Source organism: Salvelinus namaycush, unplaced genomic scaffold (genome assembly GCF_016432855.1).
Source record: "Salvelinus namaycush isolate Seneca unplaced genomic scaffold, SaNama_1.0 Scaffold55, whole genome shotgun sequence".
NCBI lineage: Eukaryota > Metazoa > Chordata > Actinopteri > Salmoniformes > Salmonidae > Salvelinus > Salvelinus namaycush.
The window spans coordinates 482,902-495,886 of NW_024061253.1; positions in this window are offsets into that span (position 1 = coordinate 482,902).

Sequence of the window (12,985 nt, forward strand, 5' to 3'; positions counted from 1 at the left end):
TATTGGTAATGGTGAGAGGTTAGCATGTTTTGTTGTAGTCTCTGTTATTGGTAGTGGTGAGTTGTTAGCATGTTTTGTTGTAGCCTCTGTTATTGGTAATGCTGAGAGGTTAGCATGTTTTGTTGTAGCCTCTGTTATTGGTAATGGTGAGAGGTTAGCATGTTTTGTTGTAGTCTCTGTTATTGGTAATGGTGAGAGGCTAGTATGTTTTGTTGTAGCCTCTGTTATTGGTAATGGTGAGAGGTTAGTATGTTTTGTTGTAGTCTCTGTTATTGGTAATGGTGAGAGGTTAGCATGTTTTGTTGTAGCCTCTGTTATTGGTAATGGTGAGAGGTTAGCATGTTTTGTTGTAGCCTCTGTTATTGGTAATGGTGAGAGGTTTGCGTGTTTTGTTGTAGCCTCTGTTATTGGTAATGGTGAGAGGTTAGCATGTTTTGTTGTAGCCTCTGTTATTGGTAATGGTGAGAGGTTAGCATGTTTTGTTGTAGTCTCTGTTATTGGTAGTGGTGAGTTGTTAGCATGTTTTGTTGTAGCCTCTGTTATTGGTAATGCTGAGAGGTTAGCATGTTTTGTTGTAGCCTCTGTTATTGGTAATGGTGAGAGGTTAGCATGTTTTGTTGTAGTCTCTGTTATTGGTAATGGTGAGAGGCTAGTATGTTTTGTTGTAGCCTCTGTTATTGGTAATGGTGAGAGGTTAGTATGTTTTGTTGTAGTCTCTGTTATTGGTAATGGTGAGAGGTTAGCATGTTTTGTTGTAGCCTCTGTTATTGGTAATGGTGAGAGGTTAGCATGTTTTGTTGTAGCCTCTGTAACTTTCTCACTCATTATTATTCATGATTCATTCATGATTTGTATTAATCAAGGCATCATCAGGATTAATTTAGTAGTGTTTAGAAACATGTTATCTACTCACTTAGACAGAAAATTACTCCACCATTTTAATATTGGGCAAAACATAACCCAAAACAAGTTTGAGTCAGAGGCTTGATGTAGTCACTGCGTTCAAGGAATATGGGACCAAATACTAAACTTTTGACTACTTTAATACACTATAAGTGAATTGGTCAGAATACTTATGACTTCTTCAAATAGGGGGACTAGATACATAAAGTGCTTTCATTTCTAAATGGTGAAACAGATATGTATTAAAATATCCTCAAATAAAAGGTGACATTATATACTGTCACCTCATATGAAACATTTGATCTGAAATCCAAAATGTTGGAGTATAGAGCCACATTTAAAATGTTAGCTTCACTGTCAAAATAGATATGATGTGGACTGTTTACTCAATACAATCTAAATCTGATACCTCACTGTCTGTCTTTTGACTGATATTGCTTTTTAAACTGGTCTGGTCAGTCTACTCAAATATTTGTACAATAAATGTTTTAATCTACAAGTATTAATTTGATAATTTGTCATTTCTAATAATAATACATTCATTTATGAATAGATATGGAAGGTTTCAGGACACTGATATATCTGAAAATATTGAACAAAATATACTGCTACTATTTTCACCACCAAAGAATAGTATTGTGATTTTAATATGATTTGACTCTTTGCAGGCTGTCAGGCTGTGGAGTCACAGAGGAAGGCTGTGCTTCTCTGGTCTCAGCTCTGAGGTCAAACCCCTCACACCTGAGAGAGCTGGACCTGAGCTACAATCACCCAGGAGACTCAGGAGTCAGACTGCTCTCTGCTGGACTGGAGGATCCACACTGCAGACTGGAGAAACTCAAGTATGTAGAGGGTTTATGTCAATGTTCATATCAGACATGTTTAACTTATCAGGCTAGTTAAGACAAACATTCTGACCAACAGTTGGACAAAGTGTGTGTGTGTGTCCAGTGTGTGTGTGTGTCCTCTCACACTCAGAGTGGACACACACAATAGACAAACACACACACAATAGACACACACAATAGACACACACACACACACGCTGGACTCACAAACACACACACACTGGACACACACACACAGGACAAAAGCTGTTGCCCAATACCTTGCACAGCAGTCGTTTCACCACAGGAAGCTGGGGTTGTTACAGTTAATGAACTGGATATTCTATTTTCATTATCACATATCAATCACACTTACAAAAGGGTTCATTGATCATTATATTGAATAACATATTGAATAAGTGTATTGATTTTCACATTTGTATAACATTATAGCCATACAATTTTAGGAGATGGAATAAGAATCTATTTGTTGTTTGAGAGAATAAACCAAATGCATCTGCCATTGTCCTTCTACACTACTGGTGTTAAATTAAAAGAGTGTTTGTGAAGTCTTGATGATCTCTTTGTCAGGCTGTCAGGCTGTGGAGTCACAGAGGAAGGCTGTGCTTCTCTGGTCTCAGCTCTGAGGTCAAACCCCTCACACCTGAGAGAGCTGGACCTGAGTAACAATGACCTGAAGGATTCAGGAGTGAAGCTGCTCTCTGCTGTACTGGAGAATCCCCACTGTAAACTGGAGACTCTGAGGTCAGTATTCCTGTAGTTGGTCAACAAGTGATAACTGTTCACCAGATCCACATGTGTTTACCAGACACACACAGTCCACACCATATGTGTTTGGACAGTGAAGCTTACAGTTTTACATTTGGTGTTATGCTCCAGCATTTTGGATTTGAGGTAGAATGTTTCATATTAGGTGACAGTACAGAATGTCACCTTCTATTTGAGGTTAATGGTGATATGGTTTGTATGTTTTGTTGTAGCCAAATGTTGGAGTATAGAGCCACATTTAACATGTTAGCTTCACTGTCAAAATAGATATGGTGTGGACTGTATCCTCAATACAATCTAAATCTGATACCTCACTGTCTGTCTTTTGACTGATACTGCTTTTTAAACTGGTCTGGTCAGTCTACTCAAATATTTGTACTATACATGTTTCTCTCTACAAGCAATATTTTGATCATTTGTCATTTCTAATAATGAAACATTAATTTATGAATAGATATGGCAGGTTTCAGGACACTGATATATCTGAAAATGTTTAAAAAATATACTGCCACTATTTTCACCACCAAAGAATAGCAGTGTGATTTTAATATGATTTGACTCTTTGCAGGCTGTCAGGCTGTCTAGTCACAGAGGAAGGCTGTGCTTCTCTGGTCTCAGCTCTGAGGTCAAACCCCTCACACCTGAGAGAGCTGGACCTGAGCTACAATCACCCAGGAGACTCAGGAGTCAGACTGCTCTCTGCTGGACTGGAGGATCCACACTGCAGACTGGAGAAACTCAAGTATGTAGAGGGTTTATGTCAATGTTCATATCAGACATGTTTGACTTATCAGGCTAGTTAAGACAAACATTCTGACCACCACTTGGACAAAGTCATATGCTGACTGTGTGTGTGTGTGTCCAGTGTGTGTGTGTGTGTGTGTGAGTTCAGGTGTATCCCTCAATGACTGTCTGTTCTTCTGCTTACCGCTACAGTGTGGAACATGGTGGAGAGAACACAATGAAACCTGGGCTTAGAAAATGTGAGTGTTGACTGCTGTGAAGAATATTACTAAGAATAAGTCTTAATTCAAGTTAAGTCAAAGTCAAAGACCACCATCATTACTTACTTGGTCATATTAAATATCAGCTGTAGTTCTACAGAAGCAGAAATCAGGGACACCAAAGTTTACAAAGAGTTGATTTGACAATGTGTGTGTGTGTGTGTGTGTGTGTGTGTCCAGTGTTCGTCCAGTGTGTGTGTGTGTTTGTCCAGTGTGTGTGTGTGTGTGTCATGTTCGTGTTACATAAGAAATGTGTGTTTGTGTTCATGATACATACAGCTGAGTGTGTGTGTGTGTGTGTGTGTGTGTGTGTGTGTGTGTGTGTGTGTGTGTGTGTGTGTGTGTGTGTGTGTGTGTGTGTGTGTGTGTGTGTGTGTGTGTGTGTGTGTGTGTGTGTGTGTAAGTGTGTGTGTGTGTGTGTAATTAATGTGAATAAGTGTGTTTTATATTACCATACAGTTTAACATATGATCATTCAACAAGTCTCAAGTTACCTTAACTTCTCCTTTTGATACCTAGAAACATCTACATTAAATGAATTAGTGAAAAGTGAGTTAACATTCTAATGTGAATGATGATGATTTCTAATATTGTGTCTGGTTTCATCCATCAGATGTCTGTGATCTCACACTGGACCTAAACACAGTACACAGACACCTCTCTCTGTCTGAGGAGAACAGAAAGGTGACATGTAGGAGAGAGGAACAGCCGTATCCTGATCACCCAGAGAGATTTGAGTACTGGGGACAGGTGCTGTGTAGAGAGGGTCTGACTGGGCGCTGTTACTGGGAGGTAGAGTGGAGTGGGAGAAGGGCTGATATAGGAGTGACATATAAAGGAATCAGCAGGAGAGGAGGGGTTAATGACTGTTGTCTTGGACATAATGACAAGTCCTGGAGTCTGTTCTGCCCTGACAACAGTTACAGAGCCTGTCACAATAATAATCTCACTACCATAGACGTCCCCTCCTCCAGCTCCCACAGAGTAGGAGTGTATCTGGACTGGCCAGCCGGCACTCTGTCCTTCTATAGAGCCTCCTCTGACACACTGACCCACCTGATCACATTCACCTCCACATTCACTGAGCCCCTCTATCCAGGGTTTTGTGTTTGGGGTGAAGGCGACTCAGTGTCCCTGTGTCAGTGATACACACACACACACACACACATTGGACACACATTGGACACAGACACACACGATAGACACACACACACACACACACTCTGAAATAATAACCTGACACACATACACCAGGGACACACACACACACACACCGGACACACAGACTGGACACACACACACTGGACACACACACACTCACACTGGACACACACACACTCACACTGGACACACACACACACACTCACACTGGACACACACACACACTCACACTGGACACACTCACACTGGACACACACACACTCACACTGGACACACACACACTCACACTGGACACACACACACTCACACTGGACACACACACACTGGACACACACACACACACTGGACACACACACACACACACACACTGGACACACACACACACACACACACACACACTGGACACACACACACACACACACACACACTGGACACACAAACACACACACACAGGACACACACACACACACACACATGCGTGTCTTCCTATAATTGTGACAATAACACCGTTAAAATACCAATGTGATAATTTGTTGTCTTTTATGTTGAATAACAAATTGTATAATTATATATGGACATACGCTCCATAGTTGTACAAGTATACAAGGATATATTGTACTTTTCATAATAAAACATACTTGAAACAAGAAAAGCCTGTTAATTGTGAAAACAGTTTGGTTATTGATGTTACGTTTCCTCTGTCATGTTGACGTTAACCTGCGACTGGTTGAAACATGAAACTAATATGAAATGAAATACAAACAATTAAATATGTGGAATTGAATTAAACAAATTGTACAACAGAGTGTTGTGATGCAGGGTTACTATAGCAACAGAGTGTTGTGATGCAGGGTTACTATAGCAACAGAGTTCTCTCTCCCTCTGCTCTCTCACTCTCTTTTATTTCTCAGCCTGCTCTCTGCTGTCCGCTCTCTCTGCTCTCTATTGCTCTCTCTTCCCTCTCTCTCTCTCTGCTCTATCTCTCACTCTCTGCTCTCTCTCTCTGCTCTCTCCCTCCCTGCTCTCTCTCGCTCTCTGCTCTCTCTTCTCTCTCAGCCTGCTCTCTGTCTGCTCTGCTGTTCTCTCTTTTCTCTGCTTTCTTTCTGCTCTCTATTGCTCTCTCAGCACTCTCTCTGCTCTCTCTCTCTCTGCCCTCTCTGTTCTCTCTCTCTGCTCTCTCTTCTCTCTGTTCTCTGCTTTCTCTCCCTCTGCTCTTTCTGCTCTGTTCTCTCTGCCCTCTCTCTTCTCTGCTCTCCCTTTGCTTTCTCTCTCTGCTCTCTCTCTCTGCTCTCTCAGCCTGCTCTCTCTGCTCTCTCAGCCTGCTCTCTCTCTCTCTGCTCTCCCTCTGCCCTCTGCTCTCTCTCTGCTTTTTCTATCTGCTCTCTTTCTCTTCTCTCTGCTCTCTCTCTCTCTGCTCTCACTTTTCTCTATGCTCTCTATGCTCTGCTCTATGCTCTGCTCTCTCTCTGCTCTCGCTCTCTGTTCTCTCTGCTCTCTCTGCTGTCTCTCTCTGCTCTCTCTGCTGTCTATCTCTGCTCTCTCTGTCCTCTCTGCTCTCTCTTTTCTCTCTCTGCTTTCTCTTCTCTCTGCTCTCTCTCCCTCTGCTCTTTCTGCTCTGTTCTCTCTGCTCTCTCTGCCCCCTCTCTTCTCTCTGCTCTCTTTGCTTTCTCAGCCTGCTCTCTCTCTGTTCTCTGCTCTCTCTCTCTGCTCTCTCAGCCTGCTCTCCCTCTGCTCTGTCAGCCTGCTCTCAGCCTGCTCTCTCTGCTCTCTCTTTTCTCTGCTCTCTCTCTGCTCTCACTCTATGCTCTCTCACCCTCTCTTTGCTTTCTCAGCCTGCTCTCTCTCTGCTCTCTCTCTCTCTCTGCTTTCTCAGCCTGCTCTCTGCTCTCTCTCTCACTCTGCCCTCTCCCCTCTCTCTCTCTCTGCTCTCTCTCTATGCTCTCTCTGTGCTCAGCTCGCTCAGCTCTCTCTGCCTTCTGCTCTCTCTGCTCTTTCTCTGCTCTCAGTCTCTGCTCTCTCTTTTCTCTATGCTCTGCTTTCTCTCTGTCTGCTCTCACTCTCTCTTCTCTCTCAGCACTCTCTGTTCTCTCTCTGCTCTCTCTCTCTGCTCTCTCTCTCTGCCTTATCTGTTCTCTCTCACTCTGCTCTCTCTCTCTGCTCTCTCTCTCTCTGCTCTCTCTGCTGTCTATCTCTGCTCTCTCTATCCTCTGCTCTCGCTCTGCTCTCTGCCCTCTCTTTTCTCTCTCTCTGCTCTCTCTTCTCTCTGTTCTCTGCTCTCTCTCCCTCTGTTCTCTCTGCCCTCTCTCTTCTCTGCTCTCCCTTTGCTTTCTCTCTGCTCTCTCTCTCTGCTCTCTCTCTCTGCTCTCTCTCTCCCTCTGCTCTCTCAGCCTGCTCTCTCTCTCTGCTCTCTCAGCCTGCTCTCTCTCTCTCTGCTCTCTCTCTGCTCTCACTCTATGCTCTCTCACTCTCTCTTTGCTTTCTCAGCCTGCTCTCTCTGGTCTCTGCTCTCTCTCCCTCTGCTCTCTCTCTCACTCTCCCCTCTCTCTCTCTCTCTCGCTCAGCTCTCTCCCTCTGCTCTCTCTGCTCTCTCTCTCTCACCCTGCTCTCTCTCCCTCTCTTCTCTCTCTCTCTGCTCTCTCTCTGTTCTCTGATCTATCTCTCCCTCTGCTCTCTTTTCTCTGCTCGCTCTCTGCTCGCTCTCTGACCTCTGCTCTCTGCTTTCTCTCTCTCTGCTCTCTCTCTTTGCCCTCTGCTCTCTCTGCTCTCTCACTCTGCTCTCTGCTATCTCACTTTGCTCTCTCCCTCTCTCGCTCTGCTCTCTCAGCCTGCTCTCTCTCTGATCTCTCTCCCTCTGCTCTCTCTTCTCTGCTCTCTCACTCTCTTTGCTTTCTCAGCCTGCTTTCTGCTCGCTCTCTCTCTCTGCTCTCTCTGCTCTCTCAGCCTGCTCTCTGCTCGCTCTCTCTGCTCTCTCTGCCCTCGCTCTTCTCTCTGCTCTCTCTCTCTGCTATCTATCTCCCTCTGCTCTCTCTCTCTCTGCTCTCTCTGCTCTTTTTCTGCTCTGTTCTCTGCTCTCTGCTCTCTCTCTAATCTCTCAGCCTGCTTTCTGCTCTCTCTCTCTACTCTCTCTTTCTGCTCTCTGCTCTCTCTCTGCCCTCTCTGCTCTCCCTCTGCTCTATCTGCTCTCTCTTCTCTCTGCCCTCTCTCTCTCTCCCCCTCTGCGCTCTCTCTCTCTGCTCTTTCTCTGCTCTCTCTCTTCTCTCTGTTCTCTGCTCTCTCACTCCCTCTGCTCTCTCTGTTCTCTGCTCTCTCTCTCTGTTCTCTGCTCTCTCTGCTCTGCTGTGCTCTCTGATCTCTCTCTTTCTGTTGTCTGCTCTCTACCCTCTCTCTCTCTGATCTCTCACTCTCTGCTCTCTCAGCCTGCTTTCTCTCTTTTCTCTGCTCTCTCTCTCTCTGCTCTGCTCTCTTCTCTCTGCTCTCTCAGCCTGCTCTCTGCTCTCTCTCTCTCTCCGTGGTCTTCTCTCTCTCTCTCTCTGCATCTCTCTCTCTCTCTGCATCTCTCGCTTTTAATACTACTAATACTAATACCTAGAATATGTGGACATCTATAAGTACCTAGGTGTCTGGCTAGACTGCAAACTCTCCTTCCAGACTCATATCAAACATCTCCAATCCAAAATCAAATCTAGAGTCGGCTTTCTATTTCGCAACAAAGCCTCCTTCACTCACGCCGCCAAAACTTACCTTAGTAAAACTGACTATCCTACCGATCCTCGACTTCGGCGATGTCATCTACAAAATAGCTTCCAATACTCTACTCAGCAAACTGGATGCAGTTTATCACAGTGCCATCCGTTTTGTTACTAAAGCACCTTATACGACCCACCACTGCGACCTGTATGCCCTAGTCGGCTGGCCCTCGCTACATGTTCGTCGTCAGACCCACTGGCTCCAGGTCATCTACAAGGCTATGCTAGGTAAAGTGCCGCCTTATCTCAGTTCACTGGTCACGATGGCTACACCCACCCGCAGCACGCGCTCCAGCAGGTGTATCTCACTGATCATCCCTAAAGCCAAAACCTCATTTGGACGCCTTTCCTTCCAGTTCTCTGCTGCCTGCGACTGGAACGAATTGCAAAAATCTCTGAAGTTGGAGACTTTTATCTCCCTCAACAACTTTAAACATCTGCTATCTGAGCAGCTAACCGATCGCTGCAGCTGTACATAGCCCATCTATCTACCTACCTCACCCCCCATACTGCTTTTATTTATTTACTTTTCTGCTCTTTTGCACACCAGTATCTCTACTTGCACATGATCATCTGATGATTTATCACTCCAGTGTTAATCTGCTAAATTGTAATTATTCGGTTTATTGCCTACCTCCTCACGCCTTTTGCACACATTGTATATAGATTCTCTTTTTTCTACCATGTTATTGACTTGTTTATTGTTTACTCCATGTGTAACTCTGTGTTGTTGTCTGTTCACACTGCTATGCTTTATCTTGGCCAGGTCGCAGTTGCAAATGAGAACTTGTTCTCAACTAGCCTACCTGGTTAAATAAAGGTGAAATAAAAATATCTTAACAGGGGTGCAGTTTGGACAATCACCACTTGATGTCAGTGTTAAACCAGAAGTGATGAAAACAACATCACTGCAGAGAGAGAGAGAGTCTAATATACTGATATACAGAGCATTCAGAAAGTATTCAGACCCCTTGACTTTTTACACATTTTGTCACGTTACAGCCTCATTCTAAAATGGATTACATTGTTTTTTTCCCTCATCAATCTACACACAATAACCCAGAATTACAAAGCAAAAACTGTTTATTTTATGTGTGCAAATGTATATTTAAAAAAAACTTAGATATCACATTTACATAAGTATTCAGACCCTTTACTCAGTACTTTGTTGAAGCACCTTTGGCAGCGATTACAGCCTTGAGTCTTCTTGGGTATGACGCTACAAGCTTGGCACACCTGTATTTGGGGAGTTTCTCCCATTCTTCTCTGCAGATCCTCTAAAACTCTGTCAGGTTGGATGGGGAGCTTTGCTGCACTGCTATTTTCAGGTCTCTCCAGAGATGTTCGATCGGGTTCAAGTCCGGGCTTAGGATCATTGTCCTGTTGTCCAGTCTGTGTATACTATACTGGGAGGGTAGAGAGTCAGAACTGATAGAGGATCTGGAGCCCTGAGGGAAAGAGAGAGATGGAGGGTAGAGAGTCAGAACAGAGGGAGAGAGGGAGGGGGGAGAGTCAGAACAGAGGGAAAGAGAGAGAGGGAGGGTAGAGAGTCAGAACAGAGGTAAGAGAGAGGGAGGGTAGAGAGTCAGAACAGAGGGAAAGAGAGAGAGAAGGAGGGTAGAGAGTCAGAACAGAGGGAAAGAGAGAGAGGGAGGGGAGAGAGTCAGAACAGAGGGAAAGATGGATAGAGAGGGGGGGTAGAGAGTCAGAACAGAGGGAAAGAGAGAGAGAGGGAGGGTAGAGAGTCAGAACAGAGGGAAAGAGAGAGATGGAGGGTAGAGGGTCAGAACAGAGGGAAAGAGAGAGAGAGGGAGGGGAGAAAGTCAGAACAGAGGGAAAGAGAGAGAGAGAGGGGGGAGAGAGTCAGAACAGAGTGAAAGAGAGAGAGAGGGAGGGTAGAGAGTCAGAACAGAGGGAAAAAGAGAGAGAGGGAAGGGAGAGAGTCAGAACAGAGGGAAAGAGAGAGAGGGATGGTAGAGTTAGAACAGAGGGAAAGAGAGAGAGGGAGGGTAGAGAGTCAGAACAGAGGGAAAGAGAGAGAGAGGGAGGGTAGAGAGTCAGAACAGAGGGAAAGAGAGAGAGGGAGGGCAGAAAGTCTGAACTGCTTCAAGGTCAGAACTTGGTCAGGATGTTTCTCTGAATCACAGAAGACTAAACTTGGTCATGATGGTTCTCTAAAACACAGAACACTAAAGTTGGTCATGATGTTTCTCTAAAACAGTAAATACTAAAGTTGGTCATGATGTTTCTCTAAAATAGTAAAGACTAAAGTTGGTCATGATGTTTCTCTGAAACAGTAAAGACTAAAGTTGGTCATGATGTTTCTCTAAAACACAGAAGACTAAAGTTGGTCATGATGTTTCTCTAAAACACAGAAGACTAAAGTTGGTCATGATGTTTCTCTAAAACACAGAACACTAAAGTTGGTCATGATGTTTCTCTAAAACACAGAACACTAAAGTTGGTCATGATGTTTCTCTGAAAGACAGATCACTAAAGTTGGTCATGATGTTTCTCTAAAACACAGAACACTAAAGTTGGTCATGATGTTTCTCTGAAACAGTAAAGACTAAAGTTGGTCATGATGTTTCTCTAAAACACAGAACACTAAAGTTGGTCATGATGTTTCTCTAAAACACAGAACACTAAAGTTGGTCATGATGTTTCTCTGAAACACAGAACACTAAAGTTGGTCATGATGTTTCTCTAAAACACAGAAGACTAAAGTTGGTCATGATGTTTCTCTAAAACACAGAACACTAAAGTTGGTCATGATGTTTCTCTGAAACACAGAACACTAAAGTTGGTCATGATGTTTCTCTAAAACACAGAACACTAAAGTTGGTCATGCTGTTTCTCTGAAACACAGAAGACTAAAGTTGGTCATGATGTTTCTCTAAAACAGTAAAGACTAAAGTTGGTCATGATGTTTCTCTAAAACACAGAACACTAAAGTTGGTCATGATGTTTCTCTAAAACAGTAAAGACTACAGTTGGTCATGATGTTTCTCTAAAACAGTAAAGACTAAAGTTGGTCATGATGTTTCTCTAAAACAGTAAAGACTAAAGTTGGTCATGATGTTTCTCTAAAACAGTAAAGACTAAAGTTGGTCATGATGTTTCTCTAAAACACAGAACACTAAAGTTGGTCATGATGTTTCTCTGAAACAGTAAAGACTACAGTTGGTCATGATGTTTCTCTAAAACACAGAACACTAAAGTTGGTCATGATGTTTCTCTAAAACAGTAAAGACTAAAGTTGGTCATAATGTTTCTCTAAAACACAGAACACTAAAGTTGGTCATGATGTTTCTCTAAAACACAGAACACTAAAGTTGGTCATGATGTTTCTCTAAAACACAGAACACTAAAGTTGGTCATGATGTTTCTCTAAAACAGTAAAGACTACAGTTGGTCATGATGTTTCTCTAAAACACAGAACACTAAAGTTGGTCATGATGTTTCTCTAAAACACAGAACACTAAAGTTGGTCATGATGTTTCTCTAAAACAGTAAAGACTAAAGTTGGTCATGATGTTTCTCTAAAACAGTAAAGACTAAAGTTGGTCATGATGTTTCTCTAAAACAGTAAAGACTACAGTTGGTCATGATGTTTCTCTAAAACACAGAACACTAAAGTTGGTCATGATGTTTCTCTAAAACACAGAACACTAAAGTTGGTCATGATGTTTCTCTGAAACACAGAACACTAAAGTTGGTCATGATGTTTCTCTAAAACACAGAACACTAAAGTTGGTCATGATGTTTCTCTAAAACAGTAAAGACTAAAGTTGGTCATGATGTTTCTCTAAAACAGTAAAGACTAAAGTTGGTCATGATGTTTCTCTAAAACAGTAAAGACTACAGTTGGTCATGATGTTTCTCTAAAACACAGAACACTAAAGTTGGTCATGATGTTTCTCTAAAACACAGAACACTAAAGTTGGTCATGATGTTTCTCTGAAACACAGAACACTAAAGTTGGTCATGATGTTTCTCTAAAACACAGAACACTAAAGTTGGTCATGATGTTTCTCTAAAACAGTAAAGACTAAAGTTGGTCATGATGTTTCTCTAAAACAGTAAAGACTAAAGTTGGTCATGATGTTTCTCTAAAACAGTAAAGACTACAGTTGGTCATGATGTTTCTCTAAAACACAGAACACTAAAGTTGGTCATGATGTTTCTCTGAAACACAGAACACTAAAGTTGGTCATGATGTTTCTCTGAAACAGTAAAGACTAAAGTTGGTCATGGTGTTTCTCTAAAACAGTAAAGACTACAGTTGGTCATGATGTTTCTCTAAAACAGTAAAGACTAAAGTTGGTCATGATGTTTCTCTAAAACAGTAAAGACTACAGTTGGTCATGATGTTTCTCTAAAACAGTAAAGACTAAAGTTGGTCATGATGTTTCTCTAAAACACAGAACACTAAAGTTGGTCATGATGTTTCTCTAAAACAGTAAAGACTACAGTTGGTCATGATGTTTCTCTAAAACAGTAAAGACTAAAGTTGGTCATGATGTTTCTCTAAAACAGTAAAGACTAAAGTTGG